This window comes from Sciurus carolinensis, chromosome 5 (genome assembly GCF_902686445.1).
Source record: "Sciurus carolinensis chromosome 5, mSciCar1.2, whole genome shotgun sequence".
NCBI classification, from domain to species: domain Eukaryota; kingdom Metazoa; phylum Chordata; class Mammalia; order Rodentia; family Sciuridae; genus Sciurus; species Sciurus carolinensis.
The window spans coordinates 68,194,797-68,216,978 of record NC_062217.1 but is presented as its reverse complement, the minus strand read 5'-3'; the positions used below and the strand labels follow the sequence as shown (position 1 = coordinate 68,216,978).

Below are 22,182 nucleotides of genomic sequence, written 5' to 3'. Positions count from 1 at the left end.
TTTCTTTCTGGAAATAATATAGCCATTTCAAATTCATTATGTTCCCAGCTGTGTTTGTTATCTGGTCTTTCAAAATGCCTGCATTTCCTCTTTTTATTAATGAATCCTTGACCACCCAGGTGCTAAATCCCTAAACCTAGGGATTGTTCTTGAGTCGTTATTATCCCTTACCCCTTTATCTCTCCTTAGTCATCATGTCATGCTGATTTTACCTTTCTTAATATTCTTCTAGCATTCTATTTTTTTTTTTTTTGGTTAGACCATTTTCATAATCTCATAATTGGACTCTTATTATATTACTTCCATTCATTTTTTAAACTGTTGGAAAAGATGGTAAATATAAGTATGATTGTGCCATTCTTTTGTTTAAAATATAACCTTCATAATTTCTGGTCTAAACTCAAATGTCTTTGTGGTCTGGCTCCCATTCTGTCTTTCCACTCTCTCTCTTTCAGAATTGTTAGTACCAAGGATCTTGTGCTTCTTAGTGCTGCCCTGCCTTTGAACGTGTGCTCTGGTGGCATGTGCCTCCCCACCTAATTAATATCACCTATAACATAATCTGCTGGTACTCTAACCTGAATTGTCTCTTCAGGCCCTAACTAAAGTCTCACCACCATCAATTCAGTCTACTCTCTCCAGATCAAGTTATTTCTTTTTCCATTTTCTTTCTTTTTTTTCTTTCTTTCCTTTTCCATTCCTGAAGTTTACTATGATGCTTATTATGATGCATGGTTATTATTTGTTAGCATGTCTGTCTGTTCTATTCCCTTTGACCTTTTGGGGGGCTAAACCTTTATTCTTTGTATCACAGTCCTTATCATGGTGTCTCATACATCCTAGGTGTATCAGCAAATATGCTGGACTTTTCTTGACAGAAAAAATAAGAATCAATATTTAAAAAGTTAGATGAGCGTAAAAATGATGAATACATATATTAAATATTTTATTCAATCACAAAATTTACATTTTTTGTGACACTTTCAATGTAGGGCCCAGACTTCCAGTATGGATCCACAGATGGAACTTAGTTTTATATTTCTTCACAAAACCACACTCAGCATGCTCAGTCTGCTATTTCCAGTTTGTATCTCTAAAGTGAGGTAAAACTTTTGAAGATTTTTCTATTTATTTTTCCTAGTATAATTATTCCCATACTGTATTCATTGTCAACTTACAACATTATTTTATAGCAGGCTAATCCTTTCAGAGTATTCACAGACACAGATGTAGTGCTGCTCTTCATACTCCATTTCTTTAATATGTCATGCAATTAAATCACATTCTTACAATAAGGTATTACATTAACAGATTAAAATAAAAAATACTGTAATACAGCTCAGACGATAAGACAGAGGTTTTCAGTCTGCTCAGAGATGAGCCAACTGGTTGGAAATGTCCCAGGTGCATCAGTCAGTATGATTTACAAAGGACATAGAGATCATTGGACAGTTGTTTAAGTGGATATTGGTTAAAAGGGTCCTACCATATTTGTCAGATTGATGCTAAAGAGATGTTTATCTGTTACTTGGCATTCTGGTAACTAGAAGAACTTAATACAAACTTACGTACTTTTCTGGGTACTGTTTCTTTCACATCGTTTATAAAAATGTTAAATAAGACTACTTTGAGCACCTGTCTCCTGGAAGTCTTCATGCTTATATATCTGATTCTCTGTCATTTATCTACTGCTTTAACCATGGCAAAGTGTAATTTTTAAAACTAGTCTAAGGTTTTTGTCTGTGTTGTGTTGGCTTTCTGTCACTGTGACAAAATGTCTGAGATAATCAACTTATAAGGAGGAAAGAAAGGTTTATTTTGTCTCGTAGTTCTACAGGTTTTAGTCCATGGTCACTTGGCCATGCTGCTTTGGGTCTGTGATGAGGTAGTACTTTTTATAGCAGGAATGCCTGGTGGAGGAGGCTTCCCACTTCATCAAGTCTAGGAAGAGAAAAAGAGGAAAGGGCCGGGGCCCAAATATCACCATCAAAGGCATATCTCCAATAACGTAGTTTCCTTCTACTAGATCACGTAAAAGGTTCTACCACCTCCTTTTTGTGCCTCAGTCTGGCAACCAAACCTTTACTGCATATGCTTTGTTGGGGCAGGATTGGGTGGAGAACTCCAGATCCAAACTATAGCATATACTAAGTTTTGAAAACTAGTGGATAGTCTGTTGATGGTTATCAGGTAGATCGAGTGCTCAGCCATACCATATCATTAATTCCTGATTATATTTCTCTTCCATCAATACTCAGAAGTCCTGGTTGTGAAGATTCATGGTTAGGCACCCTGTTTAGCACCTGCCCTCCTTTATAGTGACTGGTCAAAAGCCACAATTTACAATTGCCTTGACGGTTACAGATTCCACCTTGATTCTTTTAACCCTGATAATGCCAGTTGGATTTTTGCTTTTGTGTATCTAGTTTGACAATTTCGATTTTCCCTTAAGTTAATCACCATTTAATTTAGTTTCTGTAATCTGTTTCAAAGACAAATTGGTATTTGCAGTATTCTTAATCTTTAATAAAGGCCAAGGAAATTGTTGTTCACTTTTGTATATATAATCTTTTTCATCTTACATTCTTTGCAGAAAATGCTTATTTTAGAAGTTTTATCTTGTTAAATAACATTTATTATTGTTTTTGGAGTACTCTGCAAGGTTATTTAAATTCTTTCTCTCCAGTGTTGATTATTAGTTTGTACTTGATCTGCTAAACTTTGAAGACTTCCTTATATTCCTTAGTAGGAGAGAGCTCTCTTTCCAGTTTTTGAAAAGCAGTTTGCTATTTTTGTCCCCAACTACCCTGCCTCTTAAACCTTGCCCAGGGCCTGATCTTTTTGATCCTTTGCAGACATTTATCTTTGGTTGGGGTTATTTAAAATGGTCTTTAAAGTACCTATGGTTTATTTTCTTAACACTGTACATTTTCTTTTGAGAAATAATGCCCCCTTTTAAAGAGTTGACTAGTGAACTTTATAGCTGTCTTCCAAGGCCAGAATGATAGCCATCCACTTAGGGAGAACTCTTTGTCCAGTAAGGGTAACTGTCTGTGATTTTAAAGAAGTAAAGCCCACAGAAAGATGTATACTTACATATCACATCCTGAGTATTATTCTTGGTGTTTTCATATCTTCCTTAGAACTAAGAGAATCGTATCTGGAAAGATGATAAAAGTAAGCTTCATAGTTTGACAAAGAGGATCTTTAAATATAATGTAAGTTCAAATTAGTAATGGCTATATTTGATAATAAAGGGGAATTATTTATGGCTGAAGAAAAGTAGGCTAAGACTAATAGAGCAAGTAGCTTAAGAAAGCAAATGTTCAAAATATTCACCATCTGCTTCAGTGACTTTGAGAATGACAGTACAGTCTGAAACCAGTCTTTGGGTTCTGCATTCCTTCTTCGTATTCATATTCAGTATTGCCTATAGGTCTACAGGACTTGCTAAACACCCACTGTGACCCATGTTCTCTGTTTATGCATTACCTGCACCTGCAGGACCTCCAACCCCTGTCAGGTCTCCCCTACTCTTTTAAAATTTGGGTTCCTAGGGACCTCTTAGGTAAGTCACTGCATCAGCTGGTTTCCGCCTCTGTCTCCCACTTGCTCATAGCCCTCTTCATTCAACCCCCAGAGGGCCTCCTCACTGCTCATTCTGAGTCCTCTAAGAATCCTACGTTCCTACACCTAGAGAGATCCTTCAGAGCTCTCCATATTGTCAGCCCTTGAGCAGATGGGAGACTGCCCCTTCAGGTCACACTCTAGCCAGAGTCCCTAGCCATGTTGCTGGTGCACTTCCCCCACATCACTCCTGCACTGTGTTATGGGATCAGAAACTGGAAATTTGTCCTAGAGCAAGGGCATAAAATATTATTCTCTGTTCCTGGTTTCTGTGCAAATCTATTCTCCTATTCCATGGTATGGAAAACATCACAACACAAACAACACCGATGTCCTTATCCTCGATCGATGAAACAAAGACTTCATGTGACTGAACGCCTGTGAGCTCACTAAATTTCTATATCCTCATGGATGTTATTCCCTTAATGTCCCTGGGAAATCTTAGATATTAAATGAGGGTCCAGATAAATTACCTCATGGTATGAACTGTAATTTTGAAATAGTTATCGGGTGGTGGTTCACATTTGAATTTCTCACATTAAAAAAGATTAACTTTTAGTGTGTGAATATATATGCCAATAAAATTAAAGTAATATAAAGTATATATTTGTGGGTGGGTGAATCAGTAATAGGATACATATGTATAACTTGTGTGTATGAACCATAGTATATGCATACATATGCATGTATATGAATCAGATACAGTAATATAGTGTGTGTGAGTCGGGTAAAGAGTAGAATGTGTGTGTGTGTATCACACACAGTAATGTGTGTACATGTGTATGTTCATCAGACTCTAGTATGGTGGGAAAATAGGTTAAAATAAACTTAGTGTTGATTCCAAGATGATAAATTATACTTGTGTGACTTTGCACAAACATACAACCTTTCTAGGCATCACTAGCAAAGTGAGATTTTTAGATCTAACTCAGATCTTTTATGGTTCTAAAATTTGTTGGTTAGTACAGTCACCATCACAATTACTCAGTTTGTTCCATCACTGTATGAATTATTTTATCTATATTAACATTCATAATTGACCTTTCAGCATCCAAACCTTCCATGTGTCTTTATTAGCCCCTGTAGGAGGGAGACACAATAACTTAATTCATGATCATTTCTCTGAACTGTGCCCAAAATGTTCCTAGTTATTACAATTTAAGGGAATCTAACGATTCCTTGGGTGTATCATCAGAACTCAATTTTTTAAGTGATTGGATTAACACAAAAATTGTAACAGTCCACGTTTCATCTTTTTAAGGGCATAGAGTTGTCTAATGCTTACTTAAAAATAGAGTGAAGTTTTTTAAGGCTGTGTTGGTGTTACCTTCATCTCTATGGGTATTACATATATACCTGCCACATGTAAGATACTCAGCAAATGTTTACAGAATGAACAAATCATTGTATAGTACAACATTGTAAAAATCACTGTCATATGTGCTCATGTGTTCTCTGAAAAATTCTCCGTGATGTTTTGGGAATGGTGGAGAGAGAAGGTTTTCCATTACGGTTGCAAGATGTCAGTGCTTCTTAGATGCTCTTTGTAACTGACTGAGCAACTGAGGGGTGCTGGGAATAGAATGTTAGTGATTTTTCTCTCTTTTGGGAACAGTGATTGCACCCCTTTTAGAGGAACCATCTTAAACCAGTGAACCAAATTATTTCATTAGCTCTGTGTCTGTTGAGTCATATGGGAGCTTTTTCTCTGGGCATAAATCTTGTGTCCATAGGGCACTGAAGCAGTTAATCTAAATGCTCTCTTTTGGAATCAAAGTACAGTGTGGACATAGCACTGAATTATGATACTGGAACATCAGAAGGCCCTACTTTTCTTAGAATATTCTCTTACTAGTATGTGGTAATTATAGGACGAAGTGAAAAATTGTAAGGAAAACTACAAACACTAAAATGTAATTTGGTATTCTAATAGGGAACAACATCTTTTTAATTGCATGAATAGGACCTTATACTTTTTTAAAAAAAATTTCAATATCCATCTAAGCATTAATCACTAAAGCTTACTGTGATGGCAAAAACATTGCCTTTTAAAGGCCCTTTGTCATCTTGTGTTGATTAGTAGTGGTAATTAATTTTTACTTTGATACTTTATGTTGACCTCTGTACTTGTGGTAACAGTAAACATGAAAAATAAGACTTTAATATTTTGGGTGGTTATCCGTTATCACTAATATTCCTGAGGAAGGTATCTAGCCCTCAGATGAAATGCCAGTGTGTTACATATAAGGTCAGCTTACCTTGCAGACTTGATGTCCTTGAAGTTTCACATAAGAGATTATAACAGAGTCTGGATGCTTGTCATTGACTTTAGGTGACCTCTTTTAGTTCAAGCCTTTTAAAGGCATCCTGAGATATTTGCATTTGGTTTGAGCTGAATTGAACCTCAGAAAGGAGACTTCTTCCAGAGTCAAAATAAAACTAAGCATTCCTATTAGGGGGTGGCGGGAAGGAAAAAATGTCCTCCACCCGGAGCAGACTGCATTAGCGTTCTGCCAACTGGCCTGTTGGTGAGAACTAGTGAAGTCATCAAGCCTGAGCTATTTTAATACCCTGACACGGTGCGCAGAGGCAGCTGGAGGTGCTGCACAGAGGAAGCTCTGAGAGGTTTTCAGAAGCAGAAAATTTCCCTGCTGACAGACAGCATCACCGTTTCACTGGTTTCAGAGGCCCTGTCGCCTCTGGGAAGCAGGAGGGCTTGTGCAATGGCCCTGGCAGGGGAGGAGGGAATCAGTATGATCTCCCACTTTCTCAGGTGATCTCCCGGTGTCTAGAGACCAACACCATCCAGCAGGAGAGGTGGCCATGGCTGGGGAGAAGGGTGATGGTCAGAACCTGGCAACGCGGAAGCTTTTGCTTATAGACAGACTTTTTCCTCTTCTTCCCCCTTTAAAAAAATGAAACAAAACTTCAAGAAGGTCAGAAGTGCAACCATACTTTGCTGACACAATCCTATAGGGGATTATGAGCAAAATAAAGCCACTGGGATATACATATAATTTATCAGCATATTGAAAACAAATTGAATATCAGACTGGACAGTAAATTACTTCAGAAGAACCCCAAAGTGGGAGGAAATGCTGGCAGATTGCATTTTATAATCCTTATGAAAATGATCTATCACTTGTATGTAAGGAATTATTTTGTAACCTGAATGCTTTTTAATTTTCAGACCGAACTCTGTCTTGTTGGCTCTGTCAGTACAAGTCCTTAATAAAAGCTTAAATAGATATTTGATTGATTATAGAATCATCTACCGGATGCTGTCTTAACCGCTAGCAAAAGATCTAAAAGTGTATACAGAGCTTCATCCCTTTAGAGATGCAGAAAAAGTCCAGATACGTCAACCAAATGGAGATAAATTTAGAGATAATGAGATACCAAGTTTTGAATGTAAAAAAGTTAACTCTCTTTCAGACTCACGAAAGTATTTGAGATTCTAGAGGCAGGAGGTGCTCTGATGTGGGCCTTTTCCAATAAGGAACAGAGCGAAGTAGGCACTCCTTAGCATGAGTGCACTCAGGGGTCAGCACTGTGAAAGCTGCCAGGATTCAGCCGATTTAGCAATGACAAGCCAGAGACAGGAAGCTGCCTTGTTTATTAGAAATAGGGTAACCACAGTCTCAGACAACTGAGGAAGACTGTGCTGACAGTTTCATTCTGAATAGCAAGACCTAGTGCCAAAAAAAAAAAAAAAAAAATTATTCTAGCTGTTTATTATTTAAAGCTTACAAGTCATTTGTCTATTTCTTAACATTTATAGTTAAAAAGGCACAACTTTTACATTTCTTATTTCAGAAAGTGTTTCGTTCACAAAGCTATTATATGAAGAAAACAAAAAGATGTATCACCTTGATTTCTATAGTACCTTGAATTCACAATAATGCAGTGTTTACTTAGGAAGGTGCTTTCTTCAGAATATTCCATACATATATGCTCAGAGATCTCCACCATGTTCCACAAGAGAAATATCATAATAGCCTTGGCAGGACTGGGAGGATAGGGCAGGGGTTGCAGAGTAAAGTTTTATTATTTGATTGAACTTGAGGCATCATTTAGAGCATTTTCAATTACAGGTAAAGAAACTTGAGATGAAAAGTATCTTTCTTACCTGAAGTGTCACAAACTGCAAGTATCATGGAAATTAAATGAACATAGCATCTAATCGAGAGTTCAATAACTGGCTTGTCCTTTTGGGAACAAAATTAGGAAAAATTGTAATATGCTTATATTAAAAGTTTCCCAGACCCAATTTCTTCTTTCTTTGATACTTAGAATATTCTTACATATCATGAAACTTGTAGTCATTAAAAGCCAGCCTCCAGAATCTACTGTTCTCTATGTTGAAACCAAGTTTCTCCCTCATTGCTGTGTAACCCCTGGGCAAGTTATGTATCATATGAGGGCCCCACTATCTTCATTTCTAAGATCAACTTAATAACTAAACCTAAACGTATTGTAACATTTTGAAAGAATCCATCTGAAATGCCCAGCGTGGAACCTGATACATTAGAAGAAGAAAATAAATGTGACCTGTTGCTCTGATGAACAGTCTTACTGTAGGGACAGTGCCTCAAGGCCCCAGTCCCAAAGGTACATTTTCATTTGTGTCAAATGTCTTGGACCCCACAAGGGAATCCAGGGGCCGTGGTCTAGATCTAGTCCATGTGATGGTTCTGCTCCCCTCACCCCGTGTCCTCTGAAGTACTTAGCCTGCTAGTAGGCTGTGTTCAGTGCTCTGCCAGGAGTACAGTTCAAAAAAGGTGAAGGCTCGGAACAAAGGCCATTGAACTTTTCAGAGAACAAAAGGTAGGAACAACCACCCTGGGTTCACAGCAGCAGCTCTTAGACATCTTAGTTTCAAAATGTTTCCTTCTTTTATTGCTGTGTGTGGATATGCACTTTTATATTTGTGATACTTTCGCACATATTTAAATGATGAAAAAATTATGAGGGAAATTCCTTTACACCCATTTTACAAATGAGGACACTAAAATTCCGAGAAACTTGTCAAAGATTACGTAACTCAAAAGTGGTTGAATTGACTCTCAGCCTTTTTTTTTCTTTTCTAGAGTCTCAGTCCTTCTTCATCTGTGACTCTTCCCTTCACAGTACATCCTGGACCTCCTTTTTTTTTTTTTGTTTAACCTTTGTCTTCTCTCTTTGAATGTTACCATTCCCTTGTTTCAGTTTTTCTCAATTCCTATATGTCTAAAAATAACTATTTGTTTTGTTTTGTTTTTGTTTTCTTTTTTGGTGGTACTGGGGTTTGAACCCAGGGTCTCATAGATGCTAGACCAACGTTCCACACGGAGCTATATCCCCATGTCTTTTTATTTTTAAATTTCAAGACAGGGTCTTCGCTAAACTTGGAATCCTCCTGCCTCAACCTCCTGATTTGCTGGGATTACAGATATGCCCAGCTAAAATAACTTTTAGGAAGTTGAAGTCTCTAATAAATTTTGAATTTTTGTAATCAACTTTAAAAGCAGATAACATATTTCCTCTTTAATTGTCATATGAATTTTGTTGTACCAGTTTATGTCTTTGGAAATCTCTGGCTAAATATTTTAACTCACCTTTTCTGTGTGTCGATAACTAGAGATAGGAAGAGTAATTTGTTATTACTGTTTAGGAGTTAGAAGTGTCTCGTTGATACCTATCTTTAAAATGTGAACTGAGTGCCTTGGTTTCAGAAGGTGCCATGGTGGTTCCAGTTGCTTTTAAATGTGATTCTCAGAATGTAAAATATGCATCTATCACCTGTTCTTTGGGAGTGCAGTGACCCGAGGGATGGGTGGAGGCCAGGTAGCCTTCTTAGTCGCTGGGGAGGGTTTGAGGTTGTGGGCAGCTGTACCCCTGCTCTGCTTCTGTCCCTGATCTTGGACTTGCTGTCTCCCACCCCGTCCATTGGGGTCACCCACACATGAACACAGTCCCTTTCTCCCCTTTTACCCTGAAAGATCATGTTGAATGACCTTTATGATGAAGGAAACTGAAAAGTTCTAAGTTCGGGAAAAAAAAAAAAAAAAAAAAAAAAAAAGCTCTAAATTAAATATTAGACCATGTCTCTTTTAAAAGTGCCTCATCAGGATCCAGCAGCTGGGCCTGGCAGATCATCATGGTCAGTCCTTTTCTCTCTCTCTCAGCAACTTAAAAAAAAAAAATCATTCTGAGCTCTTAGTTTTGCACAGCACTACAACTTTCTCTGGCCCTGTGCTCAGACCCAGATCTGGGCCTCCTTTGGCTCATCTGAAGACCCATTAATATTTTCCCCAGGTCTCCTCCTTCCCCTCCTTTCCAGGCCCCACCAGGGAGGGTGAAGTATGCAGATTTATTTTTCCACTGAGATGAATTTCGCCCTCCTCCCTCCCATAGAAGGCAGACATGGATTCTAAATACTTTTCCATTCCTCTCTTACATGTAGAATTAAAGCCAAAACCAATTATGGTAAACCGGGGTTTGGGTTGAGTTGGAGTTTACTGTAACTTTGAAACAACATTATCTTGGTTGGACAATGTAGTTGGTACCACAATTTTCATTTTCACCGATGACTTTACTGAGTCCGCGTGCAAACTAAAGCATGGCAAATACTCAGATGAAGTTTCACTTCTTCCCTCCTTGCAGGGAGCTCTTCCTGTTACATTGAATTCTTACACACTCCAAGGGGGACATGCTGCATTATGTTACGCCTTGCGCCACCAGCGTTGAATTTCTTGGTCATCCCGCTGTACGCCAGGGTTATTAGTCTTCACTGTAGGTAGAAAGACAAGCCGGCAACAAAAACTAGCCTTCAGAAAACTACCGAGAAACCACACAGGAACAATCCCCTAGCAGATGCTTTAGAAAGAAGGGCAGCCAGTGGAATTTGGGTTACGTGTATGTTGCAGGACTGATGGGCTGGTATTGATGTTCACCATGGTCCTTTAAATCATTGTGTGGGTTCTTCCCCCCACCCCTGGCCCTTCCTGAAGCTTTTCCTACTCCTAAATCCTATTGAAATTGCCTGCCCTTGGAAATGCCGCCTCTGCCCATCCTTTCTTCCTCCAGTAGGTGCAGGCTGCATGGAGAGCTCAGACTGCCCATCCTTTGCTGTGCCGGGTTGAGGATAGCCTTGGAGGGGGTTGGCACTGCTCCTGCTCAGTGCCTCTTGTCCCTGCTTGCTGAGCCTTTGTTGCCCTCCAGCGCATGTCACTGCTGGCTGGCTTTCCATGTTGTGGTGCACGTTTACTCTAACACTTTCCCAGGCCTTACCTCCTACACTTACTTATTTTGACCTCAGTTTAGACGCTTTAGAGCCATTTCTACTGGTCATGTGGTACCTGGAGCAATTCAAGAGTTCAGGATAAATTGATATTCTATTCTCCCTTCCCCACTGTCCCTGTTGCTTATTTGTCCCCTCCTATGTGCATGAAAAAAACAAAATGAAACCTCCTTGACACATCTTCACCTTTTCTGGCCTAAGTCAGTGTGAATTCTGGCTGTACAGAAGCTAAGACCAGCCCAGAGGCAGAAGGGCATTGGAAAAACACTGGAAAGTAGGTTAAAGGGTGTTGATTGTGCTTACAGTTTTCCATACTGTGTATGGATGGTCATGCACATCGTATATGCACGTTGATGCAAAGACCAGACCTGTGGGGGAAAGCCGTGTTTTCTGTGACATCTTGTAAAGAACCAGGAAAATGTAAATTACAGTTATCCTCAGATGCTTTGATGACAAAGTATCTAAATGTCTTATATTTATTTCTTAAGGTAGCCCATCATTTTTTTTTTTCTTTTAAGAAATTGCTTTGCAGTTAGGAATTTCCTTTTTATTTTGAGCATCTAAGTGAATGAAGTAAGTGGATTTGAGAAATCAAAACCTAAGTTTCCAACATAATTCAAATTAAAACTATCAGGCATTCCAGTGAGAATATAAAGGTTAGACTTTGACTTATTAAAACTGGAAGTTAAGCCAGGCATGGTGAAGTGTGCCTATAATTGCAGCAACTCAGGAGGCTGAGGCAGATGGATTGCAAGTTCAAGGCCAGCCTGGGCAATTTAGAAAGAGACTGTTTCAAAATGAAAAATAAGGAGGGCTGATGATGTAGTGCAGTGTTAAAGTGCCCTTGGGTTCAAACCCCAGTACTACAAAAACCAAACAGAACCCGCCCACCCCTGCCACAAAAAAAAAAAAAAAAAAAAAAAAAAAAAAGAAAGAAAAACTTAAACAAACTTAAAATTAGTGGGCAGGGTAGTTTGAGTCTGTAATCGCAGCTACTCTGGAAGGTAAGGCAGCAGGATCTCAAGTTGAGACCAACTTGGGCAACTTAGACCTTTTTCAAAATAAAACGGGCTAAAGATATAACTCATTGGTAGAACACTTGCCTGCAATGCATTAGGTCCTCAGTTTCATACCTAGTGCCACACCAAACAAACAAATTTGAAGTTTGCTTTCTTTTGGTAGTTTTTTCTTAATATGATTTTCCTGATAGATTAAAAGAAATTTTTTAGTCATGCTGTCAATGTCTGTTATCCTGGGACCTGAGAACTTTTATTCAGTTTTGCATATATGTCCTGCTAGGTAGCCTCAAATACAATATTTAACTTCTCTATTTTAATTTTCCTATCCTTAAGGTGTTAATTATTACAAGTATTTCCCATATTATTCATAGACATGTGATGTGTGATGTTCTGCTGTGATGTTTTGGACTAAATATCATGTGTCAGTGCAAAGTGTAACATAATGAAATGTGTTTCTTCAGTGTTAAATCTTTGCAAATTTGAAATGATAGATAAGCATTGAAGACATTTAGGTTCATGGATCATTTTGAAGATAAGATCAGACTTTTTTTGTTGTTTTTATTCTAAAACATGAAATAGGAGCAGTCCTATCAAAAATTGAAAATATGCTGTCCAGTGGAAGAAGGCCACCAATTTTAATGTAGCTACCAAATTTTCAGGTTCCCTTCTGTATTAAGAACATCAAAAAATTGGAGCAACAGAGGAAGTGGCTCTCAGAGATGGATACCTGAGTTCTGGTCTTTGAAGTTATGTGCTGCTGTGAGAGTTTCTACTTGTTTTCTTATTTATACAATGGGACATTTGAACTTGCTGGTCTGAAAGTTCCTTTTTTTTTTTTCTTTTATTATGAAACAAACCTACCCTTCCTGGCCAGCTCCTCCTTGCAGTTCCAGGGGTCCCACTACACATTCCCTTGGTGTCCCAAGGGAAGTGATGAGGTCTTAGGTGAGTTGACTGAGGGACTTTTGATGCTGATGAAAAAATATAGCTTCTGACCCCAGTGTTTGCAATGGTTTCTTGATATTCTACATCATGTGTGAATTGGTTTTTGGCCAAAGTGTCTGAAAGTGTAAATGATCACCTTGAAGTCAGAAGCTTTGCCTTCTCTGTGACTAGCCTGTTGGTTGTCAGTCTTGGGAGCTGAGTAGACTTATATTTTGTTTTCTTTTTTGTTCTAAGAGTTCTCCTGTGAATAGTGTGAGATACCTGTTAAAGATAATCTGGAGCAGTTTCAAATGTAAAACACCCTAAGCTATTTTATATGATGAAATACATGGAAAAGTTACTGGGGTTGGGATTTTGTTTTAAAAAATGATGCAAATGATTATAACTAGTAAATGAGACTTCAAATGTGCATCATAATATTTTGCACCCTTTAGTTCACCCCAAGTGAATTTAGCTTCAGTTTTTAAAATAAATATGTGTCTCTAGGTTTCCGTATTGTGACTCAAATGCAGATATACCAGAAAAATTTCTGCTTTTCCTCTATTATATCCCCTCTTACTTATGTACTGATATCACTTTGAGCAATACTTTAAAAACTTTTTAAAGAGACTTTTTAAAGTCTTTTTACTTTTTAAAGAGACTGATGGGCTAATTCAAACTTGCAAGCAATCGTTTTCTAGTCGTTAAACATCTGGTTTTGTCAAGTCCAGCATTTCAGACTTGTGGCCTCCACCTTTTACAGAGGTGGCTATTTTGGAAGCCAGTGGAGGGCACTGTCTCCAGTAGCTAAAAGCTCCAGTTCTGCCTCCTGGGATTGGCAACTTGCTCCAGGCTGCCTTCTCTGATGACCTGGGTGGTCTTTTAACTTCTCTATGCCTTACTTTTCTCATCTGTGAAATAAAGATGTCAGCCCTCTCTCATAGGGTTGTAAGAGCATTAAATTACTAAATCCATGGAAAAGATGTGAGACAGTATCTGTCACGTTATAACCCGCATGGTGGTGGTCATTATTATCAGTGCTAGTGGTCATAGTAGGAAAGACAAAGAAAACAGATGGCGTGTCTTCCCATCGTGATTTCTGTAGTGTACTGGAAAACAGATATATCAGTGTATTATAAGGAAGGTGTATTAAATATCAATAGAGTGTTTAGAATATAGTCAGTTTTTCACCATGAATGACAATGAAGTTTTTCCTTCACTTTTCTTTCCTGTAAGTATCACAGTCAGTAGAGTGAGCTTATATACACTGAACATAATTTATCCTCAATTATTTTAGGTATTTTAGTGTATTATAGTAAGAATCTAAAGATGCTACTTAAAATTTATTTATATAGCCAACTTTAAAATAAAATCTAGATGCCAGTGTTTCCTGACTGACACAGTGGCTTGCTCCTAGTTTGGTATATTTTAATGTGCATGTACTCTTGATGAATTCTGGTATGGCTATGGCAGACATAGAACTTGAGGCAGCCAAAAAGACTCCCTAGGTTTTAGAGGGAAAGCAGGGCTGTTGATTGGCAGAGTCAATGAGAAAAGGCCTAGCAGTCAGTTTGTGGGGTACTGTGGAAGTTTATTGGGCAAAGGTGAGCAGATTGTGTGCAGTGGTAAAGGGACCCCGTTATCCTTGGACTTTTTGTCTCAGCTGTGCTAATGGGAGAGAAAGATAGCTACTGGGATGGGCAGCCTTATCAGGGGTGGTGACCTCTGATTTGCTTGCCTCTTTGTTCTTGGTTGTGGTATGCCAAGTGTTGCTGTCCTGGTGTGTTGACTTTAAAATTAGGAAACTGGAATGGAAACTTGCTTCAGGGGAGGAATTCTCCCTTTGGATCCTGTGTGGTATGATCAGGGTAAGGGGAGTGTGAAGTTGGGCTAAATTGCTTCCCTGGCTGTTAACTTGATGCTCAGCTTTGACAAAGGGCTCTTTGTTATTTCCTTTCTGTTGAAGTGCCCCCAAATTTGTTTTCAATATAGTCTTCCCAAGAAGGAAACTAGTTGAAATTTACCAAAAACAAAACAAAACACAAAACAGAAAACCCCTTAAAACAATTGATTAAAAAATGTAATTTTCAGAATTATCTCGTTGGTAGCAGGTGGGAAAATCATGAGAATTCCCATCTGTGACCTAATTATCGTAGAGAGACATGCATTGTGTACATTTGTGTGTTGAATAAGGGGCATTTTTAATTTAGGCTGTTTTCTGCTTTCAGGGCTTAAAAAAAATCTAGTATTTGTAAAATGTTTTATAGTTTAGTCACAATTATTCTAACAAGTTCCTGTTTCTTTTTGTATGTGTGTTTATGTACATATTTTTATATATGGAAACTGAGGCAAAGAAAGAAAATAATTTGTCACAAAACTTGCAGGTTTTAGAGCCAGATTTAGAGTTCTTCTAATTTTTAAATCTCTTTCTTTTTGCTTAGTACTATTTCTTTTTCTTGATCTCCAGTCTGTCTGTCTTAATCTTGAGGGGTTTGGGTGGGGTCTGGTGGTGAGTGGGTTTTGGTGGTGAGTGGGTTTTGTTGCTCTGGTGTGAATGGATGAGTCTTTCCTCTTCTTCCTTCTCCTCCTCAGGAGCCTGAGCAGCCTTTTTGGTACCAGGAGGTACCTCTTCCATTTCATTCATTTCACATTCTTCATTCCCCACCCCCAGCCTTCTTCCTGTTGTCACCACTGCCCTTAGCCACCACCAGCCACACTTTCTTGTGTGCCTGCAGTTTATCCCTGAATGTGCAGGTTCTTGCAGGACTGGTGCTGGTGTTTCTAAGTGTGTTGCTAATTTCCATAAGTGGCTCTATGCAATAAGACTCTTTCTTAGAACTTGCAAGGATGGTTTTTTAAGTTGCATCTCTGTTGCTCTTAGTAGCCCTCCTCTATGCTATTTCATATCATCGATCTAGTGTACCTCTTCAGTGGATACCTCAAATGCCTCTCCTGGTGGATACTGCAAATACCTTCAGCCCCCATGATATATTTTGGATATAACATATCCAAATACAATGAATACTTTGTCTCATTGTGTAGGTTGTCCCTTCACTCTGTGGAATGTTAGCTGTGCAGAATCTTGAGTTTGATATCATCACATTTGTCTGTTTTTGCTTTTGTTGCTTATGCTTTGGGGCTTATATCCCCCAAAATCATTGCCAAGACCCATGTCAGGAAGCTTTGCCCCGGTTTTAGTTTTCAGTGTCTGATCACAGCTTCAAACCCAGCCCTGTTGACTCTCCCCTGGGTGCATTGAGCCGAAGGAGGTATTCTGTCACGTCCATCTCCTTGGGTCACCAGGTCTGCTGTACCTTGAGTACGGCTCTTATCCTGGGGCCTCCTAAGCGTCCTTTCCTCTTTCTCCTGTCCTCTATCTCATCTTGTGGTTTATCCTTCCTTTACTTCCTTATTTGCTAACCAGATCCTCCTTCCTGAGGGGAGAGGTAAATTATTGTAATTCACATGTGTAAAATATCTTTACTCTTGGTTGTAGTGTAGCTGGTTCTTTAATTCAGGGTTGGAAGAAATTTTTCTTTGGGATTTTGAATCATTCCTCCACTGTAGCTTCCATTGGGATGCCATTTTGATTACTGGTACTTTTCTTACACCCCTCCCACTTCTTTCTCTTTCTAAAATCTTATAGATCTGAATTTCTCAGTGATGTGCCTTTGTGTGGTCTGAAGTTTTGCCGGATACTCAGTGGTCTTAATCATTTGGTAAACTTAAATCTTTACTTTTGGTGGAAGTTTTTGAAATATGGAAATCTCTGGTTACCCACATTGATTTCAGTCTTGCAGTAAGATGGTAAGGGGTGGTAAAGGCAAATGTGAGTTTTGGGCTGCTGTCTCCTCCAGAAAGACCAATTGTAAAACTTGCTCATCTGATCTGAATTCCGAGGATGAGAGACTGGCATCAGGGGAGTGCTCTTTCCTGATGCTTTCTTCTCTTCTGACTTCCATATTCAATGGTTGGATATCCTGGGCTGTGATTTCAATTTTCTTTATTATTTTGCTCTTATTTTCTGTCTTTGGTTTTACTCTCTGAAAGCATATGTCATCATTGTCTTCCCATCCTTTTACTTATTGCTATTTTTTCCCTCTCATCATTTTTTAATTTCTGTGAACATTTTGCTGCTGTTCTGGGCGTCATCCTTTTTCTAATGACATGCTCGTTTTATTCTTTCAATGCATTAATAAAGTCTGCAGCCTCTGGTTGGGCGTCAGTGCAGCCTATTGCTGGCTTCGAAGTATGTGTCATTGGCTGTGTGGGGTCCCCCAGACATAAATACTAGAATGATTCAATGACTTAAAGTTCTTACATTAAAAAAAGACCCATTTAAATAATATTATGTAGCACATGATTTGTATTAGTTGTATTAGAAACCCAGCTATGTACTGATTGTACCTCAGTATCTTGTTCTTTCCTTCCTTCCTTTTCTTGAAAATAGGACTTCTATTTATGTGCATGGATGCCCAGAATAAAGATAACATTTTCCGGCCTCTAGATATGGCCAGATAAGTTCTAGTCAGTGCAGTGTAAATGACTCTGGAGTGTAGCCACTTCTAAGAATCTACCTTTAAAGTTACCTGGTGGCCTCCCCTTGGCCCATGTCTCATCCTTTCTTCATTCAGTTCTGTTGTGTGGAATGTGAATGCGATGACTGGAGGTCCAGCTGCCATATGGCACCATGAGGATGATATACAACTATAGGGCTGGTGGAGCTGTAAGCTGGAATACATGTGATTCTGTTTGATTAGGAATGCAGCTTCCACACCAGCCCTTCACTACCTCACCTTTTGCCCTGACTGACATCGAGGAACCTCAGTTATGCCTATGCCACTGTTCTTTGTGAAAAACAGTTTGCTGGTCCTTGCAACTAATCCTAATCCTAATTGATAGCCAGGTCAAACTAGCTTAGTCCAAAAAGGGTTTATAGTTTATTGTTTAGTAGAACTGGCAAGTCAATGAGGGGAAACTGGTTAAGTACTGCTGCATGTAGTACTTAAGTAGTATCCTTAGTACACCTTTTCTCTGTTCACTTTTTAGTTCTGCCTGCTTCCTCCCACCCCCCTGGGGTGTCAAAATGTAGCAGCAGTGTGTAACTGCTTGCCTGCCTCAAAATTCTTTCATAAGATGTCTCATATTTTCAGAGAAAGAGCAAGCACTCTTCTGATCACTTCACAAGTTGGTCTGGTTTCCCACTGCCTGAGCCAGTCAAAGTGATCAGGCGAGATCAGCCAGATCAGGTAGACTGTGTCCTGTGCTCACCGCTGATGTTTAGGCTAAAGGGACACACTTACCCAGACATTTGGACGGAGCGGAAATTGTCTGGAATGGAGGAGGGTTGTTTTAGAAAAGGAGGTGGGAAGATAGATCTATGTCCAATTACGTTATATACAATTAGGCTTCATATTACTGTGATTTAAAAATACATATATAGTAAGGAGAAGTGGCGCATGCCTGTCATCCCAGCCACTTGGAAGGTGGAGGCAGGAGGATTGCAAGATTGAGGCCAGTCTCAGCAATTTAGTGAGGACCTGAGCAACTTGAGATTCTGTCTCAAAAAAAAAAAAAAAAGGGGGATGGGGGGACCAGTTGTTAAGTGTCCCTGGGATCAATCCCCAGTACCAGGGAATAAATACAGTAAAAACCAATATATGTTAATTTCTTGATAATTTCCCCGTGTTTTTCAGTTCTTTCCAATGAAAGCAATGAATGTTAAAAGTGAATAATTTATTAGAATCGATGACAGTAAAGAGATAAAAAGTAAAATTAATGCATAAAATAATGTAATAAGGAAATCACAAAATATTTGTCTTATGGAAATCAGTAAGATGATCAGATGAAAATATCTGTGGTTAAAAAAATCACAGTTTTTCTGAATACAGACCATTTGTTAGCAATTACTAAGCATTCCTGTTAAAGTGGTTACTGTGTATCTAAGCAAACTATCTCAACCACAGCTGAGAAAGTGACAGCCTTATATGATTCATTTCTGATTTGTAATCTCTTGCAAATGACTTTGTCTCCTATGATCCCAAGAGCCCCACCCAGTGACTTTTTTTTTTTAATGGAAAAACAAATTCCTGATAGCTCCCACAAACTGAAATGGTATATGTTGTTTTCTCTTCCAAAACAATGGAAAAGTATATTCACTTATTTATTAATCAGTGCAGGTGGTGTAGCCTGTGAAAATTTAACCTTGTATGGAAGGTAAGGCAGGCAGTTCTAAAAATACACCCTACTTTTTTTTAAAGTTGTAGATTTACAGAACAATTGCAAAGACAGTACAGAGAGCTCCCACATGCCTTCTACTGAGTCTCCCTCCACTACTGACTTTTTACCTTGGGATGGTGTGTGTGTTACAGTTCGTGATATTGAGGTATTATCTGTTAATTACAGTCATACTTTATTACGATCTCTTCAGTTTTTACCTAAAGTTCCTTTTCTGTTTCACAGTCTTATCTAGCACGTCATATGGTATCTATTTTTTTTTCTAGTACTGGGATTTGAATGCAGGGGTGCTGTCTGCCACTGAGCTACATCCCTGTTATTATTTATTACTTTTTTTTTGAGACACTGTCTCCCTAATTGCCCAGGCTATCCTCAAACTTGCCATTCTCCTGCCGCGGCTTCCAGAGTCACTGGGATCACAGGTGTGCGCTACCCCACCCAGCTCCATATCGCATCTTTCGGTCATGCCTCTGACTCCTCTCGGCTGTGACAGTTTGTCAGACTTCCCTTGTGTTTGATAAGCTTGACAGTGTTGAGTATTGGTTAGGTGTTTTGTATAATATCTTTCAATTGGAGTTTTGATGCTTTTCTCATGATTAACCTGGGTTATAAGTATTTGAGAGGAGAAACACAGAGGTAATGGCTATGCTCACTACATCAAATCTAGGGTACATACTATCAAAATGACTTCTCACTGTTACCCTCCTGAAGCAGGATTTCGGTCTTTTCCACTATAGGGATATTCTCTTTCATCCTTGCCTTATGGTAGTCCTCGACAGGAGAGTGGGAGTCACTGTGTAGACTTGACATTCAAGAAGTGGGGATTGAGGTTCCATCTCCTTGAGTGTGAAATATACATAAATTATTGGGGATCCTGCTAATAAGATTTGTCTCTTATCCTTGTCTATTTAATCTCTCAATTTTTTCTTTTTTTGTATATCAGTATGGACCCAGGAATATTTATTTTATTCTGTGGGTTTTAATTCAGTAACTCTGTATCCTAACATATTGCCATTATTTTGTGTTTTTTAAAATAATGTTTAAAAAGTATTTCTCTACTTTCTGGCATTGCAAGATACTTCATACTCGTTTGCATAACCCGTGCCCCAATGCTAGAATCAGTTATATCTTCAAGGTGCCCTGGTTCTTCCATTGAAGGAATGGTGTTAGAAACCAAGATCTGAGTGCTAGGTGTGCTCACTGCTGCTGGAGTGTTGCAAAGCAGGCATTTTTATTATCCCATTTTGTGGATGCAGAAGGAGACAGCTCAGAAGGCAATACTAGTAAAGGCAGAGAGGGTGGGGATGGTTGTGGTCAGAGTATGGAATAAAGGGTCTTTTTTCTTAGTTTCCCATTCATTCCCCTGCAGGGTGGGAGTGAAATATTTTTCTTTCTGATATGTTTGCAAGGTGGTCCATTTTCTTGGGCACTTTGAGTCATTCATGTAAGGGCAAGGTGTAAGAAAGTTTTTATTAATACCCTGAGTGGAGATGTTATTGATTGAACACATCATTCTTTTTGTTTTTTGTTTTTGCAGTTTTCTCAAGCAAGCAGAGGAATAAAAATGGTTTGTTAGAGTATCATGTTGTTGGTAGTTGAAATAAGAAAAGATGCAGAAATCTCTACAAGGTTGAAGGTAAAAATAGACTGCTTTAGGAGTGTTTAATGGGTTTAATCCTCTCCTACTTTTCTTTCAGCCCACACAGTAATTGCTGCGAAGACCTGCCAGTTTATTAAAACTAGATCCATTGTCCAATTTTTGCAATTTAAATCTTTATTGAAAACACAAATATTGTATAGAGAAAAACAAACTTTCCTCAAGGAATTTTTTTTTTAAGGGAAGAATTTAAACTCAATCATATGCAGTTTTTGTCCCTTTGTACTAATTAATTAGCACGCTTTAGAGATGGGAACTTAGTAGTTTTTACTGGTTGCCATAGTCAAGGATCAAGACTCTGTATGGTTCTAGTTTACTCATAGTGAGTGAAACCGTAATGACAGCAGAGAGAGTGCTCGTGCACACACCTGCACGTGCGCGCACACTCACACACCATGCACATGCTCACCGGTGAGGTCCATTTTCCCACTGGAGTCTGTTTAATGCAGGGACATTGGAGTGAGTTTTGTAGCTGTCTCAGTTTCATTGCTCTGTTACCCCAGACAGAATGATCTGAGATCAAGCTACTGTGAATTATCCTATCCTTGTCCTCCTTCCCCATCCCTGTATTTAGTCACCACTAAACATATTCTGTTCCTTTGAAGCATTTGAGTGCATTAATTTTTGATGTTTGAAACAATTTAATCTGTCAGAGGATGAGGGTCTTAATTTTATTTTCCTTCTGGCCATTAGTGGAATAATTAGAAAAGCTTGAGCGGTGCTAGACCCTTATTTCATCCAATCTTTCAAGTTTACAGACTTAATGAAAAAATAATATTTCATGAGGGGAATCTCAGTTTAACCTTGTGAAGAGGTTTTTCAGGCAGTTAGCCAGAACTTATCATGTGTGGAATCATTTTTTACATTTCTTTCTTTCTTTTTTTTTTTTTTAATTTGGATAATCTTGTGAAAGGTTCTGATGAATCTTTGCTATTTCCTTCGATCTCTGCTTCTTATTTTCTAGGTTTCTTCCTACCTTCCTGTCTCCTGGGATGTCTAGGCACTAGAATGGCTTCCTGCCCATCGAGATTCATTCTGCCGTCTCAGTTTTAATTTTGCCTCAGTTAATGCTTTCCTCATGTTCATTCAAATGCTTTATGAGTTCCTGTTCTCTGAAGCATAGATCTTATCTGTTTGATTGAATGACACATTGCAAATATTTAATGTTACATATTTATGAGGACCTTCTGAATTATTTTATTACCCTTTTGGACATACTTATCAGGTCTTACTTAATTGATGTTAAAACTCAGCAATCCATTAAGTCTTTCAGTCAATTCAGATTGTAACTAGGATTCTTATAGCCCTACCTCCAGCAATGCTCAACATAGCTGAGTCAAAGCAGCTACTGTCCTGGTTTGCTTCTTTTTAGCAGTCTTTGGGACATTTTGACCTTTTGATATCATTATGACAATAAAAACATGGAGTACTGCCTG

The 22,182-nt window shown here is 38.6% G+C and overlaps 1 protein-coding gene and 1 long non-coding RNA gene across 5 annotated transcripts in view; one reads left to right on the top strand and one right to left on the bottom strand.

Moving 5' to 3' along the window:
- The window catches only part of Klf12 (KLF transcription factor 12), a 431,560-nt gene that overhangs the window by 62,586 nt on the left and 346,792 nt on the right, over positions 1-22,182 (top strand). The window lies entirely within an intron of this gene.
- LOC124984697 (uncharacterized) lies at positions 1,467-6,100 on the bottom strand. The gene is made up of 3 exons (XR_007108742.1): positions 5,886-6,100; positions 3,097-3,160; positions 1,467-1,941 (listed from the first exon to the last, which is right to left on the bottom strand). It is a non-coding gene; the product is annotated as an uncharacterized LOC124984697 (long non-coding RNA).